Genomic DNA, 19,613 nt, shown 5'->3' with positions numbered 1-19,613 from the left:
AATCCAGAGATCTTCACAGTGCCACATGTAGGTGTAACAGGATTGGTGCAAGAAATAAAACGGACCATGGACCAATATGCATTCTTACTTGCTTTATCTGCATATCCCAACACAGAGATGTTACGTAGCTCTATAGTAGTGTTAGTTTACAATCCATAGCTTTGCATGTGCATAATACCTCTCAGTGGCAAAGAATACTACACAAGTCAATATTTGAGAACAGATACCTGTCTGTTACGAGAATCAGCGGACTACAGTACAGCACATGTGGAGTCTGGTTGAAAACACACACAAAAAAAAAAAAAAAAAAAGCTAACTCTTCACATAGTGGGTGCCAGATCCATGGCAGGCCTTGCTAAATGATGTTGCAAAAAGTTTCTCTTGGTTGGTGCAAGACGAGATTGAACAAGTACCTGGAAGAGAAATCTTTGTGGGTCGCTGAACAGATAAACCACAACATGTTCAGGAAAACCCCTGAACCAGTAATAGTTGGGTGGTGAGACTGAGAAGGTATCACAAAGAAGTATCATGCATGCTTGCTGTGTTTTTACATCTTGGGCAGATGCCCAAGAAAGCAAGATCTGGGCACTGACTGCAACTGGCCTGAGCCAATACAGGCTTGTTATAAATCCATGCTCAGTTATCTACAAATTTTTTCAGGTTTTCAGGGGTTTTTGATCAAAGGTACCTGAGCAGTACAAAAAAACAGGTCATTCAGTGATCAACTGGTCAAAACATTGCCTTGGTCAAAATTACGAAACACACCTTTGGAGAAACTGGAAACTTACTGCAACAGTCCAGCTTCCCACAGCTGCAAACCCAGTTGTACTGGGTATACTGTACATAGTATTCTGGAGAATACTATGTGTGCTTTCAATCCTTGGAACAAGATAAATGCTCTATTCAGATAAAAAGTGGGAAGAAATGAATGATGTTATTACAGAAAAATAATACTGTAACATTTTGGCAGGAGATTTTAAAATATTATAATAGTTTCCCTCACTGAGCAAGCAAAATTGCAAGATATAAACATTCCTAAAAAATCATTTTCTTTAGCCTAGTATGTCAACAGATGGCTGATATTTCAATGTCAAAGTGTGTGGGCAGCTACCGTGTTGCTAAGGAAATAATTTATTTTGAGGACTTCAATATACATAGGATGAGGCAATTAATCTGACTTCATCACATTCTAGATAAGAGACTAGTATATTCAGAGAAGCTGTTTTTCACAACTGTAGATAATTCTCTTGAATATGTAATCATGACTACTGGGGGATCCACTGAGGCATTTCAGCAGAGCTCACTTGTAAAGCGCATAAGCTTTTCTCTGGAAAATCATCCCACTTGTGGTTTCCAAAGTTTTTGTTCTTTGCCCTTTCCAGATTCCAGGAAGTTCTTGCTTATATTTTTTTCCATTTCCATAGCACACAAGGTAGCATGTGCATACTGTGTACTCTGTATATACTGCTTTATTTTTCCTCCCATATGACTGAGAACAATGAGTCAGTTGACATTAAATAGCTGTTAAAATAGCAAAGGTGACACAGCACATAATTAATGAGAATATAATAGCAACATAGTTATAAACTGTACTAATAAGCTTATCTACTGGTATAAAATGTTGGCACGCATAGCTATGAAAACTGATACTTTTATTATGCCTTATGGTCTTTTTCATTTTTCCTATCAGCTCACTAACCCATGTTCCAGTAGAGACCATAAAAGAGATAAAAAAAATAAAGGCAGAAAGACAAAACTCTTACCTGCTGGAGTTCCAGGAACATCCTAAGTAAAATTTGCATTCTCATAATTTTGCCTGAATATTCTTCTCTTGACCTTGCTTCATCCAAAGGTGGTAATGTTACCTTAATGGGAAGAAATCGGAAGATGACAAATGCTTTGAAGAACTGAATTAGACTTTGCATGAACTTGACAATTTAGAGAAATGGGTGGAAATAACACAGTAAAACCAATAAAGAACAATACATTGTCAAAGAGCAAATTGGGTATCAGCAAGAATTATTACAGGAAGAGAATCAATGGCATTAAGCTGCTAGGGAAAAGAAACAATGTCATTTTGAGTTATTTTAATAAAAGTATCTACGGTAAAATATGGGAAATACATGCACAGCTGTCAGTGCTGGTAGAGCAGACTGCAGTTACCAGCAGTTGAGCACTTCACTTAAAGACAAATGTAAACAAATTGGAGAGATTACAGAGTACAGCAGAAGAAACAAGCCCCTTAAAATATGACCTTCCAAGTAGAGAGAGTGGGTTTGTTTAGTCTAAAAAAGAGAAGATTTGGGGAAAGATATAAGAACAGCCATAAACAAGGATCAGAAACACCAACAAGCCTCACAGCTGGGAATACAAATCTGGTGTTGGCTCCTCCAGAGCAGTGCCCTGCTGCTGGAGCCCCACATTGGGGCTTTCTGCCAGCCTCATTCAGCTTCATTTTTCACCCAGGAACACGGCTTCTGAAGGCCAGGGGCTCCCACCACTCCTCCAGGCCAGCAATTATGTGCTACTCTTCTAGAGAGAGACCTCAGTCCTCAGGAGGCTGTGAAAGGAATTGAAACTAGTTGCTGCTTTGGGGGCCAGAGGAGCAGAGGGAAACAGTGAGCTCACTCCAGAGACCTTTGTGGCTGCATAGGCCTGCCCTGAGACTCCCTCTGATGTCTTCAAGTGCCAAGGAGCAGTCTGGCACATGAGCACACTTGTCAAGCTGTTGTCACTTGACCAAAGCCGCTGTAGGAAAAAATTAACTTGGCTTTATAGACTATGTTTTATTTACTTGCTAATCATTCAGGCAAATGTCACTGGACAGGAATGCTGCTACAGTGTCACCTCTGTCGGTGGGAGATGGATTTTGGATATTATCTATGCTGCAAGGCTCTATAAGCCTCACTGAAGAAAGCTCAGCAGCAGCCCTTGAGTCCTTGCTCTGAGCAGCCTGGTGCCAGCAGCAGGCACCCAAAGAGAAGTGCTCAGCCAGCGACATGCAGCAGGCAAACTACACACAAGTCCACTCTGCAGCAAGGCTGTGCTAAACACAACTCTTCACTGGAAAAACATGAACAAGCTAGCTATACAGGGGAGCTACCTTAGTGCTGAGCTGTTGAGGGAGCCTCAAACCAAATTAGACCAGTAAAAGAGCTTGCTTATCTGAGCATAGCCTCAAAGAGGTCTTCAAGGGCAGTTGAGGACAGCAGCACATCTCCTCTGAGAGAGCAGATGGAGCACCTGCTCTGTGGGTGAGGGATCTGCTCCTGTAAGAAATGTCTGTGAGGTATGAGGGTGCCAAAGTCATACAAGCAGCTTGTGGAAGATGGAGCTGCCTTGCCTTCTCCTTAGTTACTGTTAATTTATGGTTGCTGCTTTTTTATTCTTCATGTTCTTCTTGGTTGACCTGAAAAAAACAAACCTGGCAGTCAGCCTAAGGTCTTAGGCCTGTGTGTGCCTAATTATCATAATCATTTTCTGTAGAGCCTGATGGGAATAGTTTAAACCTGCACCCAACAAGGAGGGGCCCAGTAGAAACAGCATTCCTGTGCTGGAGGAGGTTCGTAACTGCCGGGTTTATAGTTTGAATTTCTGTCACATTTGGAAGGAAACAAGTTTTTAATGCTGCTTTAGAAAAAAAAGTATGTGGTTTGTGCTTTTGAGCTGGGCTGATCAAGGAAGATCTGTGAAAAAGTTAGCGGCAAAGAAGTTCTTTCAGAGGGCAAGACTACTTCTGTGATTGCTTTTGTGCCCAAGTGGGACTCTGGGAGCTATTAGACAACGACAGGTCCAGCGGGGCCTATTCTGCACTAGTATACTATTTCTTATCCTACAGCAACGAGCTGTCGGCTCCCAGGCCTCCCTTTCCCTACACACTGACTGTATGCGTATGTACTAGCTCTCTGCTGATCAGCAGATTGCTCAAGGTGTGCTAGAACAGCATGTGCAAAGCAGTTCAGCTAGTTTATATTCACAACAGCATATAATCCAATGGACATTCAACTTGGTTCATTTAAAATCACATCTTTCTTATGGGGCATTTTAAAGGCTATGAATATATACATTTTTAAGGAACTTCTCATGGTGAGAAGGGAACTGCTGGGCGTCTACTAAAAAATATTTACAGCAATATCATAGACAACAATAAAGCTTGACATGAGTAATGTATCTGTACAGGATATGGGTAGTAACTAATTAACAGGAGCACTTCAGGAACTTAGTCAACTGCCACTGAAATCAGCAGGAAAAATCCTGTCAGCCTAAATGCATTTTACTTCACACTAAATGTCCATCTCAAATTTATTAATTGAGCTTTTTGACCTATCCTAGGACTTCCATCAGACTCCATGGACAAAGATATATATAGGGTTTTTCTTCTGCCTTAGAAAGCTATCACATTATTAGAGGAATTTTGAATGCAGCGAGGGTGAGGGTGGGAGTGACCCAGTGGATGAGCCCATCTGACACAGCTTGCTATTTTGGGAAGGCTGGACTGGTGGCTTTGCTACCTGTCCCATAAGGAAAGTCCATCCAAAGGAGAGAATCAGAATTGTCAAACTCTCCACAATCTCCAGCCCCCCCAGCTAACTCCTATATATTTATTCATTATCAGTGATTATCTTGGGGCAGAGAGGAAAAGAGAAAGGTAGCAAAAAGCTCACAGGTGAAAGGTCCGATGACTGGCCAGCCAGCCTAGCGAGCAACAAGTCTGGTCTCTGACAGTGTCTCACAGCTTTCCCTGCGTGGCTGGAGAGCAATGGCTCCTGCTGCTCCGTTCCCCTGCGAGCTGCAAGAGCTGCTGAAGTTCACACTGAGCGCTTTGTCATCACACAACTCAAGTGGTGTGTGTGTGCCATTAACTGATCTCCCACAATTATCCTCCATGGGTGGTTTTTCAGTCTCTCCCTTTGTCCACATTATTTATTCTCTATTAACTTCCACTCCCATTTTTTGTTTTGACTAAAAATTCTCTTTTCCTCCAGTTCCACACTTATTAATCCCTGCCCTTTTCTCTGAGCTGAACTGCTGAAGTATGTTTTACCATTTTAAACAATGCTGGAAAGAAGTAATGAAATGAGTTATTAACCTTCTCAATGGATCATGCTAAAATGTACACAAGAAATTAAAACCAGCTCCAGCTCATATATTTAAATATAACCATTGTATTTAATTAGTTTAACATAATCCCCAGTGTGTATTACTGTAGCATTCAAAATGATTTATCTTTGTGGAATTTTCTAGCAACAAATCCTTATACTGCTATTCCTTGTCATGTTTTAAGCTTTCTCCTTTCCCTTCTCTTTGTGTGGGACATGCACACACAGATCTGTGTGTGTGTGTGTGCAATTACTGCAATATATGCTTAATTGGTAATAAAGCATTTCAGAATTCCAGTACATCAAAGATGACACAACAGCTGCATAAGCTAATTACACCTGCATTCTAGAACAATGTATGGATGCCCGAGGTCAAAAAAATACTTTCTGGATAAACTGATCTATCACACAAGATTTCAGAAGAGACTGACTGAAAGGAGATGTCTTTCTCAATGGATCTTCAGTTATCTAGCTTGGTAGAAGAAAGTGGCATCCAGCACCATTCCACATGAAATCTGATATATGTGGCCTATTTAATCTATTCATTTGAAATGGGTATTTCCTTCAAAATGCTCTTTTAGTTACAAGCTATTGTGAAGAATACTGGTTATAATGAACCTCTGATTTAAAATGAAACTTTTTAATGCTTTGACTTTGAAATTTTCTATTTTGACAATATTGAAATTTAAAGTATTGTATTTCAGTTGGAATGCACTTAATTTTTAATTACATTACCCTTAAAAAAAATCTAATAAGGGCCAAAATGCCCTTTTTTGAGGCTTTCAAAATAAGTGGAGACAATATTTTTGACAATTTTTTTCATAACCTTTCAAAATACTTTTTCCTGCTAGTGCTAGACAGAAAAACAAAATCTCAAATATTCTGAGTGACGGGAAAAATATTTTCTGCTGAGCACAAGTGAGAATTATAGTTGGGTTAGGAAACATTTACAAATCAAAGACTGAAAGATCTATGAAAATATTTAATCACTAATTCCAGTTTATTCACACGGAATTTGATACCTACATCCCCAGAGTATCCCTAAATAAATAAAACACTGTGTCCAGTCACTTGTCCGACTGACGGTCCGAACTCCAAGGCCCAGCCGGACAAGCGTGGTTCTCAAACAGCAGAGGCGACAAAAATTTACTCCTCTCAGAAACAAACATTTGTGTAACTAAAGGTCTTGAAGTGTGTAATCAATATGATGTATTTTTACCTTTACACAACTGGAACACGTCTGTGTATGAAGTCTGCTGTACTACACTTGTTAGAGGACAAAGCATCGATGACTGCTTTTTCAAATTGATTTTAGGCTATAAAAACAAGCATTAAGGCTTCCTCATTGGAATTGCAGAGTCCAGGAGCTCTTGGCCGCTTTTCTCCCAGCTGAGAGCACACCGAATCACTCGCGTGGTCCTGCAAGGGACCCGAGGCACAAGCTTTCACCCGCACTTTCGGCCTGGCGACGGCGGAGCAGTAACTATTTTACCTACTGAGAGCAGAGCGGGGGAAAAAAGCCGGTTGCAGCAGGTGGCAGGAGACCTGACGCGAGGGTCCGGATAGCAGGGGAAGAGCCGGAGGCTGGGGAATGGCCGACATTTGGGGCTCACTTCTGTAGCCCCCCGAGTCCCGTCCCCGCTGTCAGTCACCGGTTATCGACCCGCTCCCTCTCCCAGGGAGCCGGGCAGGCAAACGCGGTTTCCGCAGCCAGTTAAAGATGACTTCTCGGCACCCACCCCAAGGACCCACGGCCTCCCCCCGCCGCCGCCGCCGCCGGCCTGCGCAGCCCCCCGCCCCCCTCCGCGGCTGCCGCCGGCGCAGGCGCCACGGCCGTTAGGCGCCGCCCGGGGCCCCCCGCAACGGCCCCGCGGGGCGCGGGCGGGGGCGCGCGCCGGCCCCGCGATCGCGCGCCGGGCGCGGGCGGGCCCGCGGCATTCTGGGACTTGTAGGCCGCGCCCGCGGCGCGCCGGGCGGGGGCCGGGCGGGGGGACTACGAGTCCCAGGCGCGGCCGCGGCCGCCCTCGGCCGGCGGGAGGTGGGCGGGGGCCGCGGCCCCGCCGCCCGCGCCCCTGGCGCTCACCTTGGGCGCGGAGGGGAGGCTGGTGCGCGGCCAGGCGGGCGGTGGAAGGAGGCGGCGGGCGGACGGGAGCGCAGCGCGGAGCGCGGCCGGGCTGGCGGAGGTGAGCGCCGCGCGCGGGGTGGCCGCGGGGGGTCCCGGCGAGGGGCGGCGGCGGCGCCGGGCAGCGCTGCCCGCCGCCGCGGGTCCCTCCCGCCGCGGGCGCTGCGGGGCCGCGGGCGCTGCGGGGCCGCGGGCGCTGCGGGGCCGCGGGCGCTGCGGGGCCGCGGGCGCTGCGGGGCCGCGGGCGCGGGTCGCAGAGGCGTTTTCCGCAGCGGGCAGGGCGGGGGCCGCTTGCGGCGCGCCGTGACAGGCTCCCGGCCTGCCGGTGAGCGTGAAGCCCCCGAAGCTCCCCGGCAGGCTCGTCGGGGAAAGCGAAAGGGGGAAGCAGCGGAGGGTCCCCGCGGCGGGAGACCAGTCATTTCCTGATCTAGCGGCTGTCGCCAAGTGACTCTAAGCCACAAACCGGCTGTCCAGGGCTGAGAAACTGCCCGAGAATAACGTAGTGCCGAGAAACAACTGCTTTGCCTTTCGTTGGTGGTTTCAACCCCAGAGATCTTCACAACCTTCCCAAAACGCTTCACTAAACTGTGGGGTTTTTTCCCATTTTTTCCTGGTAGGGAATAGGGTTATGGTTATTCCCACATCGGTATTTTTCAACTTCTGGTCTAAAAATTGTGGAAACATTTTGAACCCCTTAGAAGGGATCAGTGAAAGGAACTAGGAAAAGCTAACCATAAAAGTAAATACTCTTAAATCTGCTCGACAAGCGCCCACACTGCTATTGCAAAACTTTTTAAGCATCTGACATTGGCATATGATAGAAAGTTTGTCAGGATGCTTCAAAACTGCAGATAACTTAAAGGGCTATTGCAGCAGGCAGTTATAGACATCCTAGTCATAAAAAAAGATCAGAGCAATTACTGCTACGGTTAAATGATGACTTGGCAGAGTGTATACATTCATAATTCTTTGTAATTATCAGTTGCACAGAGTTGGTTCAAGACTTTACAAAGCAGTTTCAGCCACTGGATCTTTTTTTGCTAGAATATTCACCAAGAAAGATAAAATTGCCAGAAGGCCTTTAAAGATGCCTTATACTAAATGTTTAATAGAATACATTCAGATTTAGCAGATGTTTTAATTTATATTACAGAATTTTCATAAGTAATCTGCTATCTTACTAGCTGCTGTAGACATGCAGAAACTAAGGTAATTAACTGTATAACTTCAAACAGCAAGCATGCTTTGATGACTTGCCCTGTATTAACTCTATGAGCATCAACTCATACTGGCCTTCCTCAAGTTGTAGTAATCAAATTTTGAAATACTTGGGGTATGCACTCCCAAGCGTTCTGATTCCATACTGCATTTAGCAGTATTTCCAAACTCAACTATTTTGTGAATTGTCTTGCAATGCACTAGAAATTGGGACTTGCCCATGCAGAGCAGCTGTTGGTAGCTGATAAAACATATCCACTTAGGACAGTGTATACCTGGTATACACTTGATGTTTTATAACTTGGTTATCTTGAGTTAAAAGCTTCACTACACTTAGATGAGTTTTATAGGGGGAACTGGAACAATCCTTCAGTGAGGAAAAGTCCTAAGCCTAATAGGAAAAGGTCTGATGCTGCTTCCAGTCATGGACTCTGATCATTAAGCCATACTTCCTCTGCCTGAGTAATCTGTTCTGAGTTAACTGTGTTTATTTTTTGATTACATGGTACAAGTTCCTGTGTATAGGGTAACAGTTTGCTTAAAGGCTAATATACTTGCACTTAAGTATGGTGAAGATGGCTGAGCATACAAAAAAAAAAAAAAAAAAACAAGCTTATTTCTGCTCCAGCCAACAGATGTTAAGACCTAAGGCACTAAGCAGGGGTCAAATATTGCCATTAGTTTGGAGTTTCTCATCCTTTGTTGCAGTACAAATCATATCTTTAGCACACTGCTCTTCAAAGGTGGGACAGTCTGTCCTCAGGGATGCAGTGTTTCTAGAGCATAAATATTCCAAAAGCATGTGAAATTTGGTTATTATTTAACATGATACTAAAACCATGCAACACAGATGCATAAGTCTAGCACAAAGTTTTAACATCGTTGTTCTTTTGCTAATAATATGAAAAAGAAAAGCTGGATGAAAAAAGCATGCATTTATCTGCTTAGTTGTATACTAAGACTGCTGTCTTAGTATACAATATCATTGTTTAGACTGTTATTTGGACTGGAGCTGTAGCCTCTAAATGTGACTGAATCTTTTGTGTAGCTGATGGGTTGCCTGGAGAAGCACAGTATCTTTTCAGTCATTTGGTTTGGCTGATCCTTGGTTTGGCTGATCCTTTACTTAAGTCAATCCTGTAGTTACAAAGCAATTCTTGATTCTAAAGCCCATTGCTTTTTTGTTTCCAGGAAGTTTTCCCCTGGAAAATATAAACCTCCATTCTAATACCTTTTTGTTCCATGTTTTCTCTGCTGTAGCCCTCCCCTACACAAGCCATGCTAGCCAAGCTGGTTTGCTCAGCTTTGACTTTGACTGTGCTGGTTATGACCAAGCTAAGATTCATAACCCCCAGTTTTGTAGCAGCAGCTACATGCAGTGTTGTAAACCTGACAGAATTGGACCACAACAGAATAATTTGGGAAAATAACTAGACCTGAATTGTGTCTGGCGCTATTCTGGCAGCTATTACGGTTTGATGTATCTCTGCCCTCTAGTCCCCAAGGTGAATGTACAGTGACTGAAGCATTTACTATGGTAATTTTCCTAACAACTTCTTAATGATAGCCAGACAGTTTCTCAAATTATTGTCCCATCTGATAGAGTCAGAGCTGACCTTTATTTAAATAATGAAAGGACAATTGATCTCAGGGAATGATGGCACTGTATTTGAGGATGTACAGTAGATGTGGATTTGATTTAAATCATAATATGCAAAAGTCCTAGGAATAGCTTGTGTTACTTCTGCTGTGTGTTCATTCTTCATACACCAACAGTAGCGTACAGGGAAAAGGCCAGGGTCTTTCACTCCTGTCTACTAATTAAGCCATCTTCTCTCCAACACTGAAACAAGTTGCTTTACTTAACATCTCAAGGTTCAGTAGTTTTCACAGGTGCCAGCATTGCTTCGTACGAGTCAATTATCTCTGAATAGCTTTATACAAAGGTCTTTTTGCTGGCATCTCTCCATCATGCAGCATTCACTTCCTTCCAAATCTAGTACAGATGAACTGCTGACTGCTAACTTTTCTTACATTATATTGTTGATAGAATCTTTCCATAGAAGAACTGTTTTCCTAAAGCACATGTTTCTTTTTTTTATCTGATGATAGTTTCGTAGATTGATAACTTTCAGAGCCAGAAGACCATGCTGAACCTAAAAATTGTCAAGCTTTCTTTTAATATGATCTTCTGATATCCCAGTTAAACGTAATTGAAATAAATACTTTCCTTATCTTGGTGTATTTCCTGTTAGCCAGCTAGAATTGTTGTCCAACTAGATTGTCAACTGTCTTGATAGTGTTTCTTAGTACCGCTGCAGGATCTGCTACTTGCAATTTTTAAGAAGTTGTATATAGCTTTTTATTCTTCAGAAGTGTTTCATCAGCAGAAAAATCCAGGTCTTCCAACTATTTCACATGTGCCCATGTAATACCAATGTCTCTGTTTATCTGTAGTTATGTCAAGTATCTCCATGAGATCCCTGCTATGAGGGGTAGGACTGTAAGTTTGTGCAGGCTATTAAGTGATTTTCAGGAGTTGATTACATTAATAAGATCTAGGTATTGTTAGTGATCATAAGAATACATATTTGAATTACCCTGTGCAGCAACTCAGACTGCTGTTCTCCAAGACTTGCATTGACTATTTCTTTCATTTTGTGCAATAGCAAGCTGGCAAGACCTTCCATGTGACAGACAATAGTATGATTACCTGGAGAGTTTTTTGACAATGAATCTGTATTTTCACTAACTGGACTGGACTAACTGTCTTCCTCCAGCCTTCAGTAAAGAATTGTTGCCAATTTTGCACAGATGATGGGTCAAGTTTCCTAGTTTTGCTGCTCTGCTTTGACTGTTGCCTATCATTTTGTATGTCCAATTTTACTGGATTCTGTGTGTGTGTGTGTTTTGTTTAAGCTGATTGTTAGTTATTAATCTATTGGTCTAAAACCTATGATTCTGACATCTGGACTGGGCAAATGTCAAATTGTTTGTGTTCATTTTTTTCATTGAAATTGGGTTCTGAGGTGGACTGAGGCTTTTGAGGACTTCTCAGAAAAGATCTTATGACTAAAACATGTGGACAGAAATCAAAGATTGCAATGTCTCTCATCCTTGTTGGAGTCCAGCATAATAGGGCCAGATCGAATTAATGATTTAGCTAGTTAATTACAAAAGTTGAATTTGGGGCATCTTGTTTTTATGTAGCAGGATTCACACCCTCATTTATCATGCAAGAAAGTCACTCATCAGCTGAAAATGTATCCATTAAAATATCACATACACAGAATTCATAAAGATGAGTGACTTTTCTGCATGCTTGGATGGTGATCACTGCTATTCTCTTACAGCTGTTCGTAGAGTGAATATACGTATCTTCAGTTCTACCTAATATATGCTATTGATTTATGAAGATCTGACCTGTCAAATCTGAAAATCCTGTGCTTCAATAGGCTGCTCAGATTGAAGTATGATTGCCAGGGCAAGAGCCAGTTAGATTGTTTTATTATTTCTCTACTCTTTACCAAAGAACCTTTAACATATGAAAGTGTTCAGTGTGAAGTGCTAACTTAGAGCCAGTCCAAAGCAGCTTCTGTATATTGTCTATGTTATGTAGTAGCACTGTTTGAGATTATGGTGCCATTTTAAAAAAGTAATAAGCTAATAAAGGTTAGAGGGTTATTTTTGCGGTTGGGAACAGACAAAGGGCTGCTGTGCTTGCTTGCTCTGTGACAGCTGGTGTTTCAGTTTACAAGGAGTGTCAGCCCTCATAGTGCTTTTTTGTGTGAGCTATATCATCAACTGTAAGAATGTGAAGTCGTAAGGTGTGCAATCAAAGCAGGGGACTGTGCAGCTTCCCACTTATCTCGGAAGCTTCTTTATGTCTTCATTCTGCTTGCTGTGAATGTTAATTTCAAGAAAAAGGCAGCTAGGCAGTTTGCTGCACACTCATGACCTGTGTGTGCACGCCTGGCATGAGCGTGCTGAGGAAGGACGTTCCCACTGGCTGGTAATCAGCTTCAGGACATGAGACAACACCCTTAAGCACATAGGAGACAGGAAGACGCTATTGCTTGGATAACATGATCTTAACCGAACAGCAGTTGCATGAATGAGAGCAGGACCAATAACAAGTCAAGTCCCACTCACTGCTCGTGTAAGCTTTGGTTTGATGCTTAGCATACAGAAGGCATATTCAGAAAACATAAGGTAGGAGTGACAGCTGCCAAAAAACTAAGTTTCTTTCAAATGGAGATCCTCACCTTGATAGGGAAGTTGAACCTCTGCCTCAAAAAAGCAGGAAGTTATAGCTTGGATAAAATAGTTATCCTTACTACTTTAGTAAAGAATATGTACCCTGTGCTGAAGTTCTTTGTTGGCTTGGTCAGAAATGATAGTTCTTCAGGCATAGCAGTGGCTGTAGCCTGTTCTGCAAAGCAGCAAATCTTTTCTGAAACTGCTGGGAAGAAACCCTGCTAGAAGATTCTTGGAGAGATTTCCCAACCTCTTCGTAGCCATGCCTTGTTTTCAGGAGTGAAACTGAAATAAAAACTTGAGACTCAGCCTAACCCCCTCCTCTCCCCTCTCCCTCACCAAGTCATTTCTTCCCATGGCTGTGCTGTGGTTCATTATCCCTCAGCTGTCCTATGACTTGAGAGGTTTGCACTATAAACATGATCACTGAAATGATTCTGTTCATAAATAATAGCCTTCTGTTTTTTTTTTTTTTTTTTTTTTTTTTTCTTCAAGGTTTATTTTTAGCTTGATGCAGCCACTTGAGAGGCTGTGGTGTGTGTAAACAGGGTTGAGGAAACAGTCTGTGGCATAGAAGGGGGGGCTCTTTATGTGGCCTCACTACTAAATAAGGTGTATCATGTCTGTCTTTAAAGTCTCTCTGCACCGTCAGACACTCATTTGGTGTCTGCTTGTTTCGTTTTGCAAGAAAAGATAGACAAAGAGTGCCAGGCAGGCTTAGCTCTTTTGAGTCGCAAACACTACAAATGTCCAGCTGCTGGAGGTCATTGGTTCACTGAGGTCACGTGGACTGTAAAAATCATTATGGGTTAGCTTCTTGCATATGTGGTGATCTTGATTTTATGTTCTCTCCTCTGCTCTGGAAGTTGGATGTCTACAATGAAGACGGCTTTCAACAAATTTTGGGGAGTAGGTTGCCTCTAGGGAAATGAGCACCTGGCTAATGATTTTCTGTCCATGTGGTACATAAAGGGCTTTACATCCTGGTTGCATAAAAGGCTTTACATCCTGATTAGTCGAGCTGAGCATGACTGAGGGTTCATCAGCCGTGGTACCATACTGTTATCTTATCTGATTGCGTTATCTCTAGCTACTGCTTTGTGAGTTGAAAAGAAATGTTGTGATAGGGATAGGAATGGCAAATTCAAAACCAAGGTCACTAAAGCCATAAAAAGCAGGTATATGAATGATCATGTTTCCATAGGTTCACATGGTTGTGAAAATGTGTATACTGGAAACGGAGGCCATCTCTTATCTATCTGACAGGAGGAAAGACCAGTGTTTTGCTGTTCAAAGTGCTCCAGATGTTTGACTTGTGTGAAATAGATTAAACACCTCAATAATCATATGCTCCCGAAGCATTCCCTTGTTGCAAACAAACACAGGATTGCTATTTCATAACAGATAATGAATTCGTTAGTTCATGGAGTAAATGGTTAGAGGCTAAAGTATTTTATTTTTTTGCAAGCACCTGAAGCATAAAATAACCCTTATCTGTTGCATGATCTTTTTTTAGTTGTATTTTGCTACTGTTTTCTAAGATAAGTATCTCTGTACCTCACACATTGTTATTATGCTCCTGCCGGTAGATAAGAGATGAATTCGTATAGTAATCTCACTTTATATGTGCATTAGAATGGAAATTTTGCCTGTCTAAAGGCTGAGTGGGAATTCAAAGTCGTGGGAGTGGGGAGGTGTGTTTGTTTGTTTGTTTGTTTGTTTTTTCCCCTCCTCAGAGGTTCACAAAAATGTCTCCTGGAGTTAATTTCTTTACTTAGGACCTACTCAAGGAAAATCCTGTTTGGTTCATAAGTTATTTCTGAACTGTGAAGCTTTACATGAAGGTCTATAGATCTAAACCTACTATTCATTTATAGATTTAGTGGGAGTAGTAGAGAAGGAAAAGGGAAGATGAGCACAACCCAAGGAAACTAAGCAATCTCATTCCTTATGACCCCACCCAATCATTTTCACCTGCTTTGTGCTTTAAAAAAAGACTTCAACCCTTCTATTCCAGCTTGGTTTTAGGATCACTCAAAGGTGATAAATGGAAGGGCATATGGTACTGGGGAATAAGGCCAGAGAGAACTGAAATAAATGAAAGAATCTGGTCTTAAAACTTCCTTGATTTCTGTGTCTGGCCTGTCTGGACACCAGGAATGGATCTTACAGTAACTCTACTTTCTGATATCCTTTTGAGAGAGCATATTTTACAGAGTGACAGTCCTTTGCTGATGGCAGTCACCTTTACTTGTAAACTTAGATACAAAATGTTTCATAAACTTTGCAGTTCATAGGTTTCCCCAGCACAAATATATTTTTCTAATATAACACAAGGTACGAGTACTTTTCACCCACAGCTTCCAGTATTTAAAGTAGCAAGCAGCTCTGCTTAGCCACCAGAATAAAGGTTTTCTGCTCTCCTAAGATAGGAAAGTCAATGAATCTACCTACTAGTTGGGTTGGGTGTGCCGTTCAGAGGAACAAAACTGCCCCATTTTGTAGTTATAAGCCTACTAAAGTACACAATACCCTTCTCATGACTCCATAATTTTTTATCGCCTGTAATATTTTGAATCTGAAGAAAGAGCTTACAATATTTGAATGTTCACAGTGTCTGTGTCATGGTCCATAGAAATTTTATGGCTGTATTTTTGTTTATGTAGACCAGACCAAATCATTGTGAGCTACAAGAATTATTGGCTTGACAATCCTGCTTTATTGTCTAAGATTGGGAAGAGAAAGTACTTAATTATTACTGATGGTGTTGTAAAGTAATATTTCTTCTCTCTTTTTTTTTTTCTTTTTTCTTTTTAGCACCTCCGATTTGATAACAGCAGTAAAGACTTAAGAACAGGCTTTTATCAGTCAGATAAAGAACCAACACTTGCATACAGCTTTTAACTAGTTCAGCTCAACTCTTATCTGGCTGATAAAGTTAATGGCATTTTAATCCTTGCTGCTAAGTTCAAAAGTTGTCCAAGAGCAGTATTCCACTGTTAGTTCAGACCCACAAATGCCCAACAATCACCTCTCTCTTGCTTTGGGCAGGTCTGGGAGTTTTCAGAGGTAATAATTCTCATGGAAATGAAAACAGACATGAAAAAGGCTGCTTTTGCTCTTCCTTAAGCATATTGGGAGTGATGGACAGGGCTGAATTTCTAAGCCTTGGACATCTTTGCAGAATATCTTTGCTAAGTAGCAGTATAATGATTTGTCAGAAAACAATTGGAGACACTACCAAACATCACAAAATGCTGCTAATCTGATGCTCTGTGAAGGCATATATTGTCTGTTGTAAACTCAAGCTTCTCTGTCCTTGTTCTGTGTTCACTTTTGCAAAAGAGGTGGGTGATATTAGACTTTCAACTTCATTGTATCATCCGTTGCTTAGTGTTGAAAATGATCGTCAGAGTATGTGATTTTTGGGGGGCTGTTAAAATGGACTTAGTAGCACGGCATAGAATCCAGCAAATGATACATCCAACTGCAGTCGTTTGGTAGATTCAGAATCTCTCTCAGATGCATGTTTGGAATTACTTGCATTTGAGTTTGTGCCCATTGCTGCCTGTCCTGTCACTAGGTGCCAATGAGAAGAATCTGAATCCCTCTTTTTTTTTTTTTTTTTTTTAACCTCCTCCCATCCATCCATTTATACCTGTTGAAAAGATCCCCTCTCAGCCTTCTCTTCTCCAGGCTGAATAGTCCCAGTTCTCCTAGCCTTTCTTTGTATGAGAACTGCTTCAGTCCATTAATCATCTTTTTAGCCTTTCCCTGGAATTGCTACAAAATGACAATATTTTCCTTGTACTAGGGAGCCCAGAACTAGACCCAATATTCTAGATGTGGCCTCACCAATGCTGAATAGAGGGGAAGGATCGCCTCCTTTGTCCTGCTGGCAACATTCTGCCTAATGCAGCCCAAGATGCTGTTGGCCTGCTTTGCCACAAGGTCACATTACTGGCCTATATTCAAATTGTCCACCTGGACTCCCAGGTCCTTCTCTGCAAAGCTGCTTTCTGGCCAGTCTGTCCCCAGTCTCTAGTGGTGCATGGGATAATTCCTCTCCAAATGCCAGACTTCGTATTTCCACATGTTGAACTCCATGAGGTTCCTCTCTGCACATTTCACCAGCCTGTCAAGGTCCCTTTGAACAGCAGCACAGCCATCTGATGCATTAACCACTCCTTTTAGTTTTGTATCGTATGCAAACTTGCTGAGAGTGCACTCTGTCCCATCATCTAGGTGTTAATGAAGATGTTAAATAGCATTGGCCTCAATATCAAGCCTTGGTCGCACTACCTGTGACTGGCCTCTAGCTGGACTTTGAGCTGCTAATCACAACCCTTTAAGCCTGACATTTCAGCTTGTTTTCAGACCACCTCACTGTCCACTTAGCTAGCTTGCACTTCATGAGCTTGTCTATAAGGGTGTTATGGCAGGCAGTGTCAAAAGTCTTGCTAAATTAGAGATAAAGAGTATCCACGTCTCTTCCTTCATCTACCAAGCCAGTCATCTCATTGTGGGAGGCTATCAAGTCGATCAGGCATAATTTCTCCAGAAATCCATATTGACTACTGCTAGTCACCTTCTAGCCCTTAATATGTTTGAACTGTTTGCCCCACCACCTTCCCAGGAGCGGAGTTTAGGCTGATCAGCCTGGAGTTCCCTAGCTCTTCATTCTTGCCCATGTTGAAGATAGGAATGACATTTCTTCTAGTCCTCAGGAACTCTCCTGATCACCATGACCTTTCAAAGATAATTGCAAGTGGCCTTGGTTAGCTCCCACAGCACTTGTGGGTGCATCCTGTCAGGGCCCATGGACTAGTGTACATCCAGTTTGTTTAAATGTTCCCTAACCTGATCCTTCTCCACCGAGGGCAAGTCTTTCTTGCTCCAGGCTTCCCCACTGGTCTCAGGGACATAGGATTGCTGAAAGCCTGTCTTGCCTGTAAAGACTGAATCAAATAAAGCATTGGATACCTTCCATATACTTTGTCATCAGGCCCCCTGCCCCGTTCAGCAGAGGTCCCATGTTTTCTGTAGTCTTTTGCTGCTCATACACCTGTAGAAGTCCTTCTTGTTGTTCTTCATTTCACTCACTAGATTCAATTCCAGATGGACTTTGGCTTTCATGGCCTTGTTCCTGTACACTTGAACTGTGTCTCTGTGTTCTTTCCAGGTCCTTGTTTCCACTTCTTGTATGTGTCAGGAGCTCTCTATTCATCCATGCAGACTTCCTGCCACTCTTGTTTGACTTTCTGCTCATCAGGATGAATCATTTTCGAGCTTGGAGTAGGTGATCCTTTAAATCAAACAATTCTCCTGAACTCATCTTCTCTTCAGGACCATGTCTAATGGGCTTCTGCTAAGCAGGTCTCAAAACAGGCCAAAGTCTGATCTTATGAAGTTTAGGGCTATTATCCTGCTACTTGTGGTGTTCTGTCCTCTCAGGATCCTGACTCCACCATCTCATTGTTAGTGCAGCCAAAGCTGCCCCTAACCTTCATACCCCTGACCAATTCTTCCTTTTCTGCGACTATAATGTCCAGCAGAGCATCTCATCTCATTGGCTTCTCCACCACTGGTGTCAGGAAGCTATCATTAGTGTACTCCAGAGATGTTTGGAATGCCTATGCCATGCTGTGTTGCCCCTCCAGTATCTAGTGGACCAGGGTGCATACAGTCACCCATGAAGACTAAGACTTGTGAATGTGAGGCTTCTTACTATTGTCTGAAGGCTTTATATACTACTTCCTGATCAAGTAGCCTATAGAAGGCACCCATCACAATGTTGCCCTCTGGCAACACTGGTCTCCCCTCTAATCCTAACACACAAGCTCTTAGTTGGCCCTTCACCCATCCCTAGGTGGAACTCCATGCATTCCTGTTGCCCTCACAAAGGGCCTCTTCGCCTTCCTGACCTGTCCTTCCTAGAGAGCCTGCATCCATCCATTGCAGCACTCTGGTTGTGTGAGCTGTCCCACTATGTCTCTGTGATTCCAGTGAGATCGTAGCTCTGCATGCAGACCTCTAGTTCTTCCTGTTTGTTCCCCACACTGTGTGCATCAATGTGCAGGCACTTCAGAGAGACACCCAGTTGTGCTTACTTGTCAGAAAAGGTATGAGTGCTTTCCCTATGATACTGTCATTTAAGCGCTCATTTATGTGCATACACTTGAGGAGGCTCTTCAGCCCTGTATTTTTTAGCATGTGGTCTCTCTTATTCACATGACTCTGCAGCTTTTACTTGCCAACCCAGTCCATCATTCCTCATTTGATTGTTGGTCACCATCCCTCCTCCCCATCATTTCTTAGATGATTTTGAATATGACACAAAGCCCTCCTTACCAGGTTGGCCAGCCCATTGGAAAAGATGCTTTTGCCCCACTTGATCAAGTGAATCCAATCTCTTCCAAGTAGTGCTCATTCCTCAAAGTCGATCCCATGGTCTTAAAAGCCAAATCGCTATTGTTGATGCCAGCCATAGAACCATTTGTTGACCTGCTGGATCCAGCTACTCCCGTTCAAGCCCTTCCCCTGCATGGTAGAGTCAAGGAGAAAGCTGCCTGGGCTCCCATTAGATCCTTCGTTTTGACCTGCTCTGCCTTGCAGCACTCAAGACTTGGCTTAATACAGGAGTATTGAGGCAAAACATGATCCAGCAGAAGCATGTCTTGATTTGAAGCTATCTCTCACCTTAGCAGACTGTTTAGCTGGATAATCTCTCTCATTGTTTCTAAATGAGCAAGAATTCTTCTCATTCGCTTAGCTTCAGCTCTGCCACTGATAGAGGTTCTGTCTTTCTCCTTTAGATTAAAAATATCACTTTGAATTTGTTTCTTTCTGTGAAGCTACATGTATGCTATGATCTCTGCTGTTTAAATAGACTGAGATAAACAGTTATGTTGGTGTAA

The 19,613-nt window shown here is 42.7% G+C and overlaps 1 protein-coding gene and 1 long non-coding RNA gene across 4 annotated transcripts in view; one reads left to right on the top strand and one right to left on the bottom strand.

Annotated features, from left to right (window-relative positions):
* Positions 1-77: 77 nt before the first annotated feature.
* Positions 78-6,846, bottom strand: LOC134143672 (uncharacterized). 2 transcript variants are annotated; one of them, XR_009959159.1, is made up of 4 exons: positions 6,596-6,846; positions 6,319-6,518; positions 1,764-1,865; positions 78-413 (listed from the first exon to the last, which is right to left on the bottom strand). It is a non-coding gene; the product is annotated as an uncharacterized LOC134143672 (long non-coding RNA). The 2 variants fall into 2 exon arrangements; XR_009959155.1 differs by having other exon boundaries at positions 6,319-6,846.
* A 312-nt stretch (positions 6,847-7,158) lies between these two features.
* SLC26A5 (solute carrier family 26 member 5) overlaps positions 7,159-19,613 on the top strand; it is a 38,123-nt gene continuing 25,668 nt past the window's right edge. For both annotated transcript variants that reach the window (XM_062581804.1, XM_062581821.1), the window contains exon 1: positions 7,159-7,282. The gene's annotated coding sequence lies outside the window, so the exon portion shown is untranslated. The remainder of the gene's footprint in view (positions 7,283-19,613) is intronic.

The sequence above is a fragment of the Rhea pennata genome, chromosome 1 (assembly GCF_028389875.1).
Source record: "Rhea pennata isolate bPtePen1 chromosome 1, bPtePen1.pri, whole genome shotgun sequence".
Taxonomy (NCBI): Eukaryota; Metazoa; Chordata; class Aves; order Rheiformes; family Rheidae; genus Rhea; species Rhea pennata.
The sequence above is the reverse complement of the archived record's forward strand: the minus strand, read 5'-3'. Positions and strand labels throughout refer to the sequence as shown.